This window comes from Cupressus sempervirens, chromosome 9, assembly GCF_028749045.1.
Source record: "Cupressus sempervirens isolate cs-2001-9-10 chromosome 9, ASM2874904v1, whole genome shotgun sequence".
In the NCBI taxonomy this organism is placed as follows: Eukaryota; Viridiplantae; Streptophyta; class Pinopsida; order Cupressales; family Cupressaceae; genus Cupressus; species Cupressus sempervirens.
In genome coordinates this window covers 819,032,827-819,046,824 of record NC_143126.1, presented here as the reverse complement: position 1 = coordinate 819,046,824, position 13,998 = coordinate 819,032,827, and the positions used below count along the sequence as shown (strand labels likewise).

Sequence of the window (13,998 nt, the reverse complement as noted above, 5' to 3'; positions counted from 1 at the left end):
CCAAATTTTTACAATGGAACTGAAATCTCTCTTTAGAAAGTGGTTTGGTTAAAATATCAGCCACTTGATCTTCTCCTTTACAATAAAGAAGAGTAATTTGCTTGTCTTCAACTTGTTCTCGAATGAAGTGATGTTGAAGTGAAATATGTTTGGTTTGTGCATGAAAAACTGGATTATTTGCCAAGGCAATAGCACTTTGATTGTCACAATGTAAAAGGGTAGGTGATTGTTGAGGTAGACCCAAATCGTCAAGAAGTCTTCTAATCCATAAAGCTTCCTTAGCTGCATTGGTACAACCTTTGTATTCAGCTTCAGTTGAGCAAAGGGAAATAGAGTGTTCTTTTTTGCTTTTCCAAGAAATTGCACCTGAACCAACAAAGAAACAATAACCACAAGTGGATTTCCCATCATTGGTATCTCCACCTAGATCGGAATCAGTATAGCCATGTAAAATAAATTCAGAATTGGCATCATAGAATAATCCCATATTAATAGTTCCTTTAATGTACCTTAAGATTCGTTTAGCAACTTTAAACTGAGTTTGTTGAGGTTTAGACATAAATCGAGAAACTAAACCAACACTATAAGCAATATCAGGTCTAGTAAGAGTTAAATAATTTAAACTTCCTACCAACTGTCTATACAAAGTTTCATCAACAAAAGGAGTATTCATGTCAGCCATTAATTTAGTTCCTAATTCACATGGAATTGAAACATGGTTAGAGTCATTCATCTTAAATTTTTCTAAAAGATCATAAGCATACTTGCTTTGAGAAAGAAAGATACCCTTAGGAGTTTGGCAAATTTGCATACCTAAGAAGTAATGTAAGATACCTAAATCAGTCATCTGAAATTTCTGTTTAAATTGGAACTTGATATCAGAAATCAAAGCGTCTGAACTAGAAGTGAGAATTAGATCATCTACATAAACAATAACAATGATAATATCATCGTTAGTATGTTTAATATACAAATTAGGATCATTCTTACTTCTAGCAAAACCTTGAGAAATAAAGAAAGAATTAATTTTAGAATACCATTCTCTAGGTGATTGTTTAAGACCATAAATAGATTTGTTCAATTTGCAAACTAGATTTTCACTAACTTTCTTAACAAATCCAGAAGGTTGAGCCATATAGATTTCTTCATGTAAATCACCATTTAAGAAGGCACTTTTAACATCCATTTGATGAATGGGCCAATTCATTTTAGATGCTAAAGCAAGAACTAATTTGATAGTAGGCATTTTAGCAACAGGAGCAAAAGTTTCATTATAGTCTAATCCTTCAATTTGTGAAAAACCTCTAGCAACTAGTCTAGCCTTAAATTTACTAATTTCATTATTAGTATTCAATTTTGTTTTGTATAACCATTTACATGAAACTATATTCTTGCCATGAGGTAACTTGACTAAGTCCCAAGTTTGATTAGCAATTAAAGAATCATATTCCTCTTGCATGGCTTTTTGCCAATGAGGTTGAGAGTTAGCTTGATCAAAAGACTTAGGATCGTTAGAATTCATAATAGTAGTCATCAAAGCATAATTACAATAATTAATCCTTCTATGTTTAATTCCACCAAATCTAGAAATGTAGTCATCACCTTCATTGATTAAGTTTTGAGCCCATTTAGGTTTACGTTTAGTTGCAATGGAATTATCATTAGAGGAAGAATCATTAGCAATAAAAGCATCATTAGTAGCTACTTGAATATCATTACTTGTAGGAGCAGAAATAATAGGTGGTACTTGAGTTGAAGGGTTAAGAGGAGGAGTAGGGTTAAGAGAAGGAGGTTGGTCCTCCACCAGCACAATTTTAGTGCCATTGAATTCTGCATCATGTGTAATAGAACAGTCATGGACTCCATTTTCTGCAATACAAACATCTCTAGCAACTTGAACTTTTTTAGTAGTGGAATCATAAACACGATAACCTTTAGTGTTTTCATCATAACCAACAAACATATAAGGAGATGACTTAGCATCTAATTTATGCCTTTTCTGTTTAGGAGTATGAACATAAGCAATAGATCCAAAAATCCGCAAATGATGTAAATTAGGTTTCCTACCAGACCAAGCCTCTTCTGGAGTAATAAACTTGAGAGCTTTGGTAGGAGTCCTATTGAGAATATAAGTTGCACAAAACATGGCTTCAGCCCAAAATTTATAATGCAGATTCTTAGCATGCAACATGCTTCTAGCCATTTCAACAATGGTCCGATGCTTTCTTTCCGCCACACCATTTTGTTGTGGTGTATAAGGAATAGTAAGCTCGTGTTTAATTTCACATGATTTCATTTAAGAGTGAAAAGCATTATTCACATATTCCTTTCCATTATCAGTTCTGAGAATTTTAAGTTTAAAATCAGATTGCCTTTCAACATATAACTGAAATTCAATGAATATATCAAGAACTTGATCCTTGCTATGCAAAAAATAGATCCAAGTTCGTCTAGAAAAATCATCAACAAAGGTAAGTGCATACCGAGAACCTTGGATGGAGTTATTCTCCATGGGGCCCAATAGGTCACTATGGACAAGATGCAACTTATGAGTTGCCCGCCATGATTTTCCACTTGGAAAGGGCTCCCTATGCATCTTACCACTCATACAACCTGTACAGGCAATCTTAGAAGGAATAATGTGAGGCAAGCCATCAACCATATTGTGCTTTTGCATGAAAGTAATATAATCTGAATTTAAATGGCCAAGTCTTTCATGCCATATATTGAAATCAATAGAAGTATGTAACGAATATCGTGAACTAGCAAATTCATGGAATTTAAACAAATTGTCATTATCCATTTTAGCATAAGCAATCACTTTTTGAGTTTGAGGATCTATGACATAACATGTATCTTTGTAGAATTCAACTTTATAGTCCTGACATAAGTGTGAAATAGAAAGCAAATTAGTTTTCAAATCAGGTACATATAATACATCATGCAATTTACCATTAGGAATAGTTACATCACCTAAACCTTCAACTTTACAAGTCTGATTATTAGCTAACTGAATAGGAATGTTAGCAATATCAGGTTGTAGAGAATCAAAAATTTCTTTATGAGAAGTTACATGTTGTGATGCACCACTGTCAACAATCCATTCTAAAGGTCTACAAAGATTAAAGCTACAAGTAAAAGCATGGCGAGAATTAGAACTAGTAGAGTTACCTTTTTTGTGATTTGATTTTTGATTATTGTTACTGTTGTTCATAGGTTTTTTATCATTTTGCTTTTTAAAACAGTTATTGACAATATGACCATCTTTGCCACAATAAGAACAATGAGGTTTGGAATTGGAATGATTCCCTTGATTATTAGTATTACGATTGTTATTATGATGATTGTTATTATTGTTATATTTCGCATGAAATTTATTGTTGGAATTATTTGAATTAGTATTATATTGTTTGTTGTTATTATTATTATTATTGGAACGAAAATTATTATTTGAATTTCGAGACACAAATGCATGTTCAGTTGATTTAAGGGTACCAAACTGGATTAGCTTAGCTTCTTCCTGTCTTAGTAAAGTTTGAAAAATAACATAAGTTAACTGAGAAGTTAAAGTAGGAATAGCAAGCTGTGCATGAATATTAGTTATAAACTGTTGAAACTGTCTAGGAAGACACTTTTTAAGAATAAGATGAATTAAACGAATGTCCTCTAATTGAACACCTAAGACAATAATTTGGCTTTTAAGAGAATCAAATTTTAACAGAAATTCATCCATACTCTTAAAATCTGCATACTTGAGATCTTCAAGTTGATCCTGTAACTGTATTTTGCGGTATTCATCTCCACTGTCATACTTGGTTTGCAAGATTGACTAGGCATCATGAGCTTTAGAACAGTGAGCAATTAACACATATAAATCTGGAATAATGGAAATACCAATTAAACCTAAAGCTTCTTCATTTTTAGATTTCCAAGTATCCTTTTCGTCTTGGGTAGCCACTGAACCAGGTTCAAGAGAAGGATCAGTGGCTATTTCGAAGAGGTGTTCAAAACGAAAAATGAATGAGATATGAGTTTTCCAGGAATGATAATTAGAATAACTAAGTTTTATTTCTGGAATTAAGGTTGACATTTTTATGAATAAAAATGCCCCCCCTAATAGAAATATGACTTATACGTTAACTTGAATAAAAAATGTGATGATGGAACTGAACAACAAAAAAAAATTCTGCAACAAAACGTTAGTACAAGGATAAACCTGAAAAAGAATCCTGCAGAAGCGTTATTAGAATGATAATAGCCTAAAAAGGACAACGAATCTAATTCTCTATAATTAGGATGCCTATATTAATGATACCTAATGATATGCCAAATAAAAACAATGATTGAATGCAACACAATTGCATGCAAGAAAGAAACGAAATTTCAAACACTTCTAATGATAACGTAAAACGCTATTTGATAAAAATAGCACCCAAAACGTTTAAGATGCAACACTTGGAACAAAGTTAAAAACAAATCTGCAGGAAAAATGATAATGAAAGTGACACGTATCAAAAAACGTTACATGCATCAACTCAGGTAGGAGCGTTTCACTGCGACCACTGCATGGATGCAGAACCGACCTTGAGGAATCGGTAAGCATGGGTGTCCAGGAGAGAAGTGGTGCCACGCTTCGCCCTAAATTCTTCCGTTGAAGTAACGGCTCAGAAGGCGACAGCAAGAAAATTTCTATGAATGGCGCAGTGAAGGCTTCCAAGGGTTCCAAGCCCGCACCTAACTGGCCGTTAACGCCCCTGCTGCAGAGGATGCAGCTGCACCAAAGGCCGAAGAAAAGGTTGCCAAGGCTACCAAGGCCAAGGCTCCTAAGGAGAAATACTATTGAGTATTATTTATGCCAAATGCCTTTGCTTTGCAGTATTTATTTGAAGGATGTTAGAGTAAGCAGAAAATTGCAACACAAACTTCTTCTCTCAATGACGTCTCCAAATAAGGTGTGCTCCAATGAATGGCAACCTTCAACACAAAACTTAAAACAAGGATTAGATAGCCAAGCTCTGATACCATGTAAGAAATGATAAGATTGAGCAAGGAACAAGGAACAATCCAAGTAAGTTAAGTGTGAAACAATGTTACCATGAGATAAGCAAAATCCAAGAGCATACACGAAGATGGTTCAACAGTGGAGACAAGGATTTATAAGGGGAAAGCAAAGAAAACCCCTTGTGAGTATTATGAATGAAGGCAAAAGCCTAAAGAAGAGAGAGAGAGAGTGTTGGAGCAAAATAGCTCGATACAATAACATCAAGTGCTAAGAGTGAAGAAGAAAGGAGGAGCATCTCTTATATAGAGATGACAATGACATGTCCTCCACATGTGTACAATAGGACAAACTACATTTAGGGATCCTTGGAATATCCCAATTAATACATCCAAGGAAAGATTAACCTTTCTAACAGGTTGCAAGGAGTGCGATCCTCATTTGTTTCTTACGAATTATTGACTTCAAGTTTGGATAATGTTGTTTGTGCAAAACTGAAAATCTATTGAAAGGTGGGGGAATTCCATCCAAAGAGGGTATTTGTTTTGTGAAGCACATTTAAGATTCATTAGCCACAATTGGACATAGTATAAGGCTCTAACAATAATCTAAACCTGTTTTGTAAATTACCACAAGCAACTTCCTTTATGTTAAGGACACAAACATATCCTTTTCCCAAGCCTGAAGATGATTCCTCCTTTCATCCTCAGCTTTTGCACATCACTTGTAGAGATACTCTCTAAAAGGCATTTGACAAAGGAAGTTAAGAATGACAACCCTTTTGTAATGTCCCCATGTTTGTGAGCATCAGCTTTTAGAGGATTAACGTATTTCTTGACCCTCATAGACCAATGGAGTTGTTCACATGGTCCAATTTGGGCACAACAAAGTTTTTTGGGTGGCAGTTGTCTGCCTTTACCTCACAAGATCCTTCATTTGTTCCGAGACATTGATATTCAGAGGTTTTTGGTTCTGTTTTGAGGGATCTACTATTTATAGTAAGTGAATGGTAGAGAGGGGACCCGTACAATTTTTAGTAAGGCATTCAGATTGCTAGTGGGAATAGTGGGCTAGACAGTGATGAAGTCAGAATCATTAAATAATGGTTATAAATGGAGTTACGACAGTTTGGATTTGGGTTCAGGTGTGGGTTTGAGATTCGGGATCGAAATTCGTTTGATCTTTTTTGGGGCGGGTTCATTTGTAAAAAATGATATGTTATATAGATGTTTGTATGTATGAACGATATGCATGTGTATATATATGCAGCAACAATAATTTTCATACACTACCATGCTAAGAGTAAAGCAACAACAAAATACACCACCTTATATATTAATGTTTTAGTCCAAATGGCATATATATTAGCTTTTTGTAATTGTTAGTGGTCTATTTTAGGGTTGGACGGTTGGATTGACTAAAATAGACCAAAAAACTTTAAAAAGTCCTTTTTTCCTTAAAATTTGCTCCAAGTCCTGCCGCAGATTGCAAATTCACCATGAAAACGACAAAAACTGTGCTGGGTTTGTTTGACAGAATTTGATCAGACTTTTGGAAGAATATGATGAGGACTAGACTGTTTCATAAGTTGGATTAGACTTTGGGGTTGCTAGGGAAGAATTTAGTAACATAGCATTTAATTATAATTGAAGTGTTACTTTAATAATAATTAACTATTTTAATGGAATATTATATTGTGATGTCCCCACTTTTGGCAAGCTTCTGCGGATGATTGAGTTAGTCCATTATGGCAACCCTCGTGAGCTGACAGGGTGATTGGGGGGTCTTAGTTGCGGACCTACTATTTTGAGTAAGTTTATTTTTGGCAGTGCAGTGGGTGGCATTGGCAGTTGGTCATCACCTACAGAGGATGTGGTTATTTATTGCATGATCTCATATTGATGAATTAATTATTAAAGTCACATTATTATAATGATATTTTACTATAATAATGTTATTAAGAGATATTACTAAAAGAGTTGTGTTGGAAAGTTTCAGGTGCTAAGTTCGTTTGGGAAACTTTTGCAATTTTGGAGTTGAGTTCTTTTGGGAAACTTTGCCAACAAAGGGTTATAAATATGAGCTCATTTCATTGGAAAAGACATCCGATTGAATGTTATTTGCTTTAATTGTCTTTGTGACATTTCTGAATCTGAAGTTCTGTGCCCTTGCTGAGGTATAAGGGTTTCTGAGGTCTTAGATTTCTTCTAGAAATTGCATTTACAAATTGTCCGAAGTATACAATTTTCTATTCTCCTACTATATTTCTGTGTCTAAGGAGATCTGTTTTTACGGGAGGTGATTGTGAGGATATGTGGGGAGGATTTATTGAAGAAATATTATCAATCTGCATTTGAGAGGTTCGATCTGGACATTGTTTGCCAACATTATCACCTGGAGGCTACGTGTGGGCACCATAGATCTCTGCAATCAACACCTGGACCAAGGCGTCATTTCTGGAAGGCTGACTCTATATTTTCTAGAGGCTGCGTTCTTTCCCAGCACTGCTGTTTCAAGTGTTGGATGCCAGTGTATAATGTTTAGAGGACTGCAATTTGTTTCAGAGCCCAATATCTGCATTGTTGGGGCTGCTGACATTAATTTCAGGACCTGTGTTTACTTCTGGCAGGCCTGCGGTTTATATACTGGACCTGCGTTTCAATGTTCAGGGCCTGCTAATTTTCATTCAGGGGCCCTGCGTTTACTAGAATTGGCCTGCGGTTGGTGTTCAAGGCCTGTAATACTGAATTCAAGGGCCACATTTCATATTCCCAGCATTGTAAATCATCTAAAGGCTGCGATTTAATTACAGGGAGGCAGCTATTCAACTAGACTGTGATCCCAGCATTCAGCCAAATCGGTCTGCATATGGCATCAGGTTCCAAGTTATATTACTTAGTAATTCTCCGTGCATAGCAAAATATCAAATAATTGAATGATTGATAATTGGTGTCACTTGTTCATTTCAGTTATAGTGTGTCAATTGAATTGCATTTTCAAGGAGAGTTACATTTTCAGAATTATATATGCAAGCTTAAAGGGCAGAATTGAAAGTAGAATATATTTACCAATTTTAATTGTTATTCTGATATTGTGTTCAAATGAAATAAGTGGGAAGTTAATATCATTTTGGCATCATTTAGTATCTTGGATAAAATCAAAGCTCGCATTTTTCCTGGAATTAGATATTGAAGACAAAATCTTTAGGAATTCATAATTTTCCGGGAGTTGTTTGAGTGAGTCCAAATTGGGTTCATTACATATATTGATTTCACATGACCTTATAATTAAAGGGAATTTAATATCATAAAGTCAAATTATAAAGTGAAATCCTTTAATGATTTTATTTTACTTTATTATAAAAGGACATTTATTGATTATAAAGTCAAGTTATTAAAAAGGTGCATTTAGGTTGGAATGAGGCCCTGCTTTTATGAGACATATTATTAAGTGACCAAGCAAATGAAATATGTTATTAAGGGCCCGCTTATGAGATACATTATTAAATGTCCAAGCAAATATCATTAATGATATGAATGAGCATTTATTATGACTTTGGTTTGGGCGTCCTCTTTGGAGATTTATTATAAAGTTTAAAATCCTAAAAGTGAATTTCATAAGGGAATGAAAGACATTTAAGCGTGGAGAGGATATAAAGGGTTTTAAAAAGCAAATCAAACTGATTATTGATGATCATTTGTCTCATGGAGTTTGTGCAATTGAAACAAGGCTTTCAGCTATTCCAGGGGCACTGGAGATTGTCCAATTTTCATTGTTTAGCAGTTTTGAGGTTGTGAGAGATCACCAAATTATTACTTGAGGAAAGGCTTCATTTAGATGTCTTCATTGTGCAGATTTGTGGAAGAAATATCAAGGGTTCGTGCATATATTTGATGCTTATTTGCTGCAGACTGGCGGGTTATCATTGACAGCCATTGGTAATCAGATTTCAAATCTTTCTGCTACAGTGTCTATGAATAGCGATTCTACAGTACCTGGGAATAGTGATGCTGTACCAGGCATAGTAATTGCTACAATACCTCCCTCTTGCCAAGGGTTTCAGAGAATACTTTTTTGCAGATCAGAAGTTTGAAGATGAATGCTAAAGAATATTTATTTGCAGGCTGCGTGCCATTCTTTGGATTTGCTGAGCATCCATGATAAGGGTTCACCATTGTCGCACTGATCTCTGGAATTGCTGATGCTGATTCTTTCATATTAGATTTACCAGTATTTGACTTCAGTCTGCTGGGTATGAAGATTAAAGAATTTTCAATCTTTGTTTGTAGAGCTGGAGTAAATATATTGAAATATTACATATTATTGTGATCTAAAACAAACTGTATCAGACCTGATATAGTGGCAGTAAAATTGCATTTTATGGTTTGAATGTTCATTATTTGTTTCTGCAAGTTATCGGTTTTAATTCAATGCTTTGGTATATGTTTTGGCAATGCAAATTATTCAAATACAAACAAAACAAAAACATATACACTCAGAAATCAGAACATAGGCATTGCATGCCATCCATTTGATGAAATGCAAAAGGTTAAAACTGAGACTTCAGGGGTAGAAGCAACGAGTTTCTTACAGTGGTATTAAAGCTTGCATGCAAAGTGTTTGACAAATCGTCAAACATTCAAAATTGACAAACGAAACCAGATTTGAGACAATATCCAGTGTGGGATACTATATCTTTTCCTTAATCGATCAATAACTAACTTAATCTCAGCATCACTAGTGAAGTCTGTATCAGATTCCCTCCATTGAGATTGTTCATTGATATTGGCAAACACTAATCTTTTTGTCTATCAATGACAAAGTCTGCCTCAGAGAGATTTTCTGATGGGCATGCAATACTGTCTAATCCTTGGAGCCATTTCTCACAAGAGGCGAAATCTTCCTTTATAGCATTTTTCAGGTAAGGGATGTTGGTGTGATTGCCGTAGCTTCGCCTTTTTGTTAATTGGTGAGCTGCTTTGTGTGGATCTTTTGGGTTTAGGCAATCTCCTGTTGTCTTTTCCATTGAAGGGCCATACCCTTGATTTCTTGCTTTAAGGTCCTACATATATTATAATTTTGAAATACCTTCATCTTTGCATTTTCAAGGTGAGCACCTAAAAAAGTGTTGTCTGCAATAAAGTGGAGATCTCCTGAAGAAAACCCACCAATGCTCTCTTTTTTCGATTCAGCTCCGGCAGTATGTGCTTTGTTTGCAGGGGACCTCATCTTCTCATCAGTGAAGTGAGTCTCCATCGAAGTCATCCTCCTTCACTGATTGTTATAATTCCTATTGGAATGAAACATAAGTTGTTATTGTGAAGGTGATAATTTGCAGGTTAAGAGATTCTGCAACAATCTAAAAATCTAAAGGGCTGAGAACCTTAAAATATTCTATTCTTTTTACCGAATAGAAGGAAAAATAGCCACCCTTCACATGAAAAGGAAATAAATTGATTAACTGCTAAATCATAAATGCATTCTCATGAAAAGATCTTAACTACCAACTGAAAGATTTAAAGTTTAAACTACCTTTTTGATGAATTAGAAAAAAATGATCAGAATAGATTGACTGACTATATTATACATGATATGTAAAATAATATCTAACTGCAAAATCTTAACTACCATTTCATATGAATAGGAAAGTAAATGTATAAAATATAAAGCTAAAGCTGAGACAAGGATGCAACTGAAAGAAAATCATAGAATACTTACAAGGTTTAGATCACACCACATCAAGAGAAACAAGATTTGAGCTGCTTTCTGCAAGTCTAGGTCTTTGGAGGAGAGGAAAAGCATTGACAGAGGCTTAACCTTCCAACCAGGGACCTAGTGTATGTTAGAAAGTAAAGTCCACCAAGATAACTAAGAAGGGAGGGAGGGGTGAATCAGTTATCCAATTAAAACAACTCTCATTAACCTTATTAAGTCTGAAACATATAATCAGTAAGTGCAACAACCACAAGAAGATAACCATACACAATAACACCAGATTTGTTAACTAGGGAAACCCTTGACCAGAGGGAAAATCCCAGTGGGGATGGTACCCACAAAATGATTTACTAATATATGAGTTCCTTGTAAGAGGATGGACCCTGCTAGGAGTCAATGAAATACAATTAGTACATATCAGTCCCTATTAGGAGACTTTGAATCCCTGTGACGAGATTCCAACCCTGTTAGGAGAGGACCCACTCTAGGGGCAAGACCACCGAACTCACTGTCCAATTGATCTTAGTACTATAGTTTGCAAAATAATACAAATAAACAACTGTCCACAACAACCTCTTTGCCAAATACAATCTCTTTGTTAGGTCATTATGCCTTAGCTACACCAAACACTTCTTTAATCTCAAGATAATATTAGATTCGCTAGATCTTATATCTAGGTTCACTCACTTGCATTAATATACTTCGCTCACAACCACAATCTCAATTACTTGTCACAATTGCACTTAACCACAAGAAAAACAACTTTCCTTTATACCAAGTCCTCCAACTAATTATTGAGTCGACCTTGAGGCTTTCTCAATTTACAATTACAATAGGAGCTCATAAAGATATTACAATACACGTTACGATACATGTTTTCATAATTACATAGTACTGTTGGCTCACAGTCTTCACAATCCTTCACACGTGAAACAATAGACTTCACATGATCAACCATGCCATCATCGTCATGTCTTCTTCCTTTATCCAACTGCACTTAACAAGATTCTGTCTTTGTTAGGAGATATAATCCAATTACCAAGAACCGCTTCTCAAGAAATGTTTTTAATAAATCTTGAATAACTGTCAATTGTGTTCATATTTCCTCATGCACTCTTTAGCCACGTCATCATGACAATTAGTAGAACATGTACTCAATTGTGCTTTTGTCATCTTCAATCCTTGATCCTTACGATGTCAATCTTTGTCTGTTGCTTTGTCAGTCTTTACAAAATCATTAGTATGTTGACATCAATGACAAACACAGTGATGAATGCAACACAAAATCATGCTAATAATCTCCCCAATGCTCCAACAATCTTAGGATACTCTCCCATAGGAATATTATCAGCATTCATACTAACAATCTCCCCCTTTGGCATTGATGACAACATAGATAAAAAACATCTAAGTTCCATGAATACCAAATATATATCTTCGTTGCAATTGCTCAACTATACTCTTCTTTTTCAAATCCTCGTCATCAATCAAATCTGAATATTAGGAACAACTCTCCATCAATTTTTTGCTCCCTCATTGATATACTTCCCCCATTGACATCAATATTTTCTCCATTGAATGTTTTTCATGTACAACAATCTCCCATTGACATCAATGACCAAGGCATCATTATGTCAATTTAGCTACAAAAAGATCTTCAACAAGCTCAATTGTCCAAAAACACTGTTAGATACCAGTTACCAAGAGTCCTTTATGACTCAGTTCAAGGACAGATACTCCCCCATAGAAGAAGCATCAAGCATCCAGTCGAGATAAACAATAGTGACCTGTACTGCTGGAGTGATCCAATATCTACATCAATTACCTAGAAGTAGGTAGGGGCTTAACCCCAAGCATACCTCTCAGGTACTCAAATCCATCCTTCGGTAAAGGCTTTGTAAATTTCTATGCTGTTTGCTCGTTTGTATTGATATACTTTAATCTGATCTCCTTCTCTACAACTTTCTCTCCCCAAACATGATAGTTAATAGATATGTGCTTTGTTTTAGAATGTAATACATGATTCTTAGACATACTCACCGTACTTGTGTTATCACAACATATGATAACAGGCTCTGTAAACTCAACTCCAATGCCCTCCAACATTTTTCTTCATCCACATGATATGATTAAAATTATTTGCTGCTGCTACATACTCTGCTTCTGTTGTGCTTTATGAAATACAATCCTGTTTCTAGATTAGTCAAGAAACCAATCTTCCTCTTAAGAAAAATGCTCCACCACTTGTACTTTTTCTGTCATCCATATTGCCTAGCCAATCCGCATCAATATATGCACATAAGGTAAAGTAATTTGATCTGTCATACCATAACCCAAAATCAGGTGTACTCTTCAAATATTTGAAAATCCTTTTTACTGCTGCATAATGTGATTCTTTAGGATCAACTTGAAATCTCGCATCAATGCTAACTGCATTAGCTATATCTGGTCTTGTGTGAGTTAGATATTGCAAACCTCCAAGCATTGATATGTACTTCTTCTGCTCAACAGTAGATGCCTCATCTTTGCTAGATAACTTATGACCAATTAGCTTAGGTGTACCAATAGGTTTACAACTTTTCAAACCAGATCTTTTCAACAAATCTTTCAGATACTAAGTCTGTGATAAGAAAATACCATTACTATTTTGCACAATTTGCAATCCCAAGAAATACTCCATTTCACTAATCATGCTAATCCCAAATTCCTTCTTCATTTCACCAACAAATGTTTCACTTGCTTCAACATCTCCTCCAAAGATTATGTCATCCAAAAACACTTTAACTATTAATCAACCATTTTCAATTTCCTTCAAGTACATATTATTGTCTGCAGTGCCTTTAGCAAATCCCAATTTTGCCAAATATTTATCCAACCTCGCATACGAGGCCCTAGGTGCTTGTTCAACCTCGCATACGAGGTTCTAGGTGTTTGTTTCAATCCATATAACACTTTCTTCAACTTAAAAACCATATCTTTTCTTTTGTCAAAGGAAAACCTTTAGGTTGCTCAATGTAGACTTTTTCCCCAAGTTCTCCATTCAGAAATGCTAATTTGACATCCATCTGATACACTTTGAATTTCTTGTTAGTTGCATAAGCCAAAAATATTCTAATTGCCTCTGTTCTAGCAATAGGTGCAAATGTTTTCTTATAATCTATACCTTCTTGCTGCGAATAACCTTCACATACCAATCTTGTTTTGTTTCTCACAACCTCACCTTCTTCATTCATCTTATTTCTGAAAATCCACTTAGTTTCAATAACATTCTTTTCCTTAGGTCT

The 13,998-nt window shown here is 35.1% G+C and overlaps 1 protein-coding gene and 1 long non-coding RNA gene across 8 annotated transcripts in view; both read left to right on the top strand.

Moving 5' to 3' along the window:
- Nucleotides 1-13,998, top strand: part of LOC149541201 (uncharacterized) — a 205,244-nt gene that overhangs the window by 37,857 nt on the left and 153,389 nt on the right. The window lies entirely within an intron of this gene.
- Nucleotides 7,011-9,395, top strand: LOC149541205 (uncharacterized). 2 transcript variants are annotated; one of them, XR_016356493.1, is made up of 3 exons: nt 7,011-7,877; nt 8,854-8,937; nt 9,123-9,395. It is a non-coding gene; the product is annotated as an uncharacterized LOC149541205 (long non-coding RNA). The 2 variants fall into 2 exon arrangements; XR_016356492.1 differs by having other exon boundaries at nt 8,854-9,395.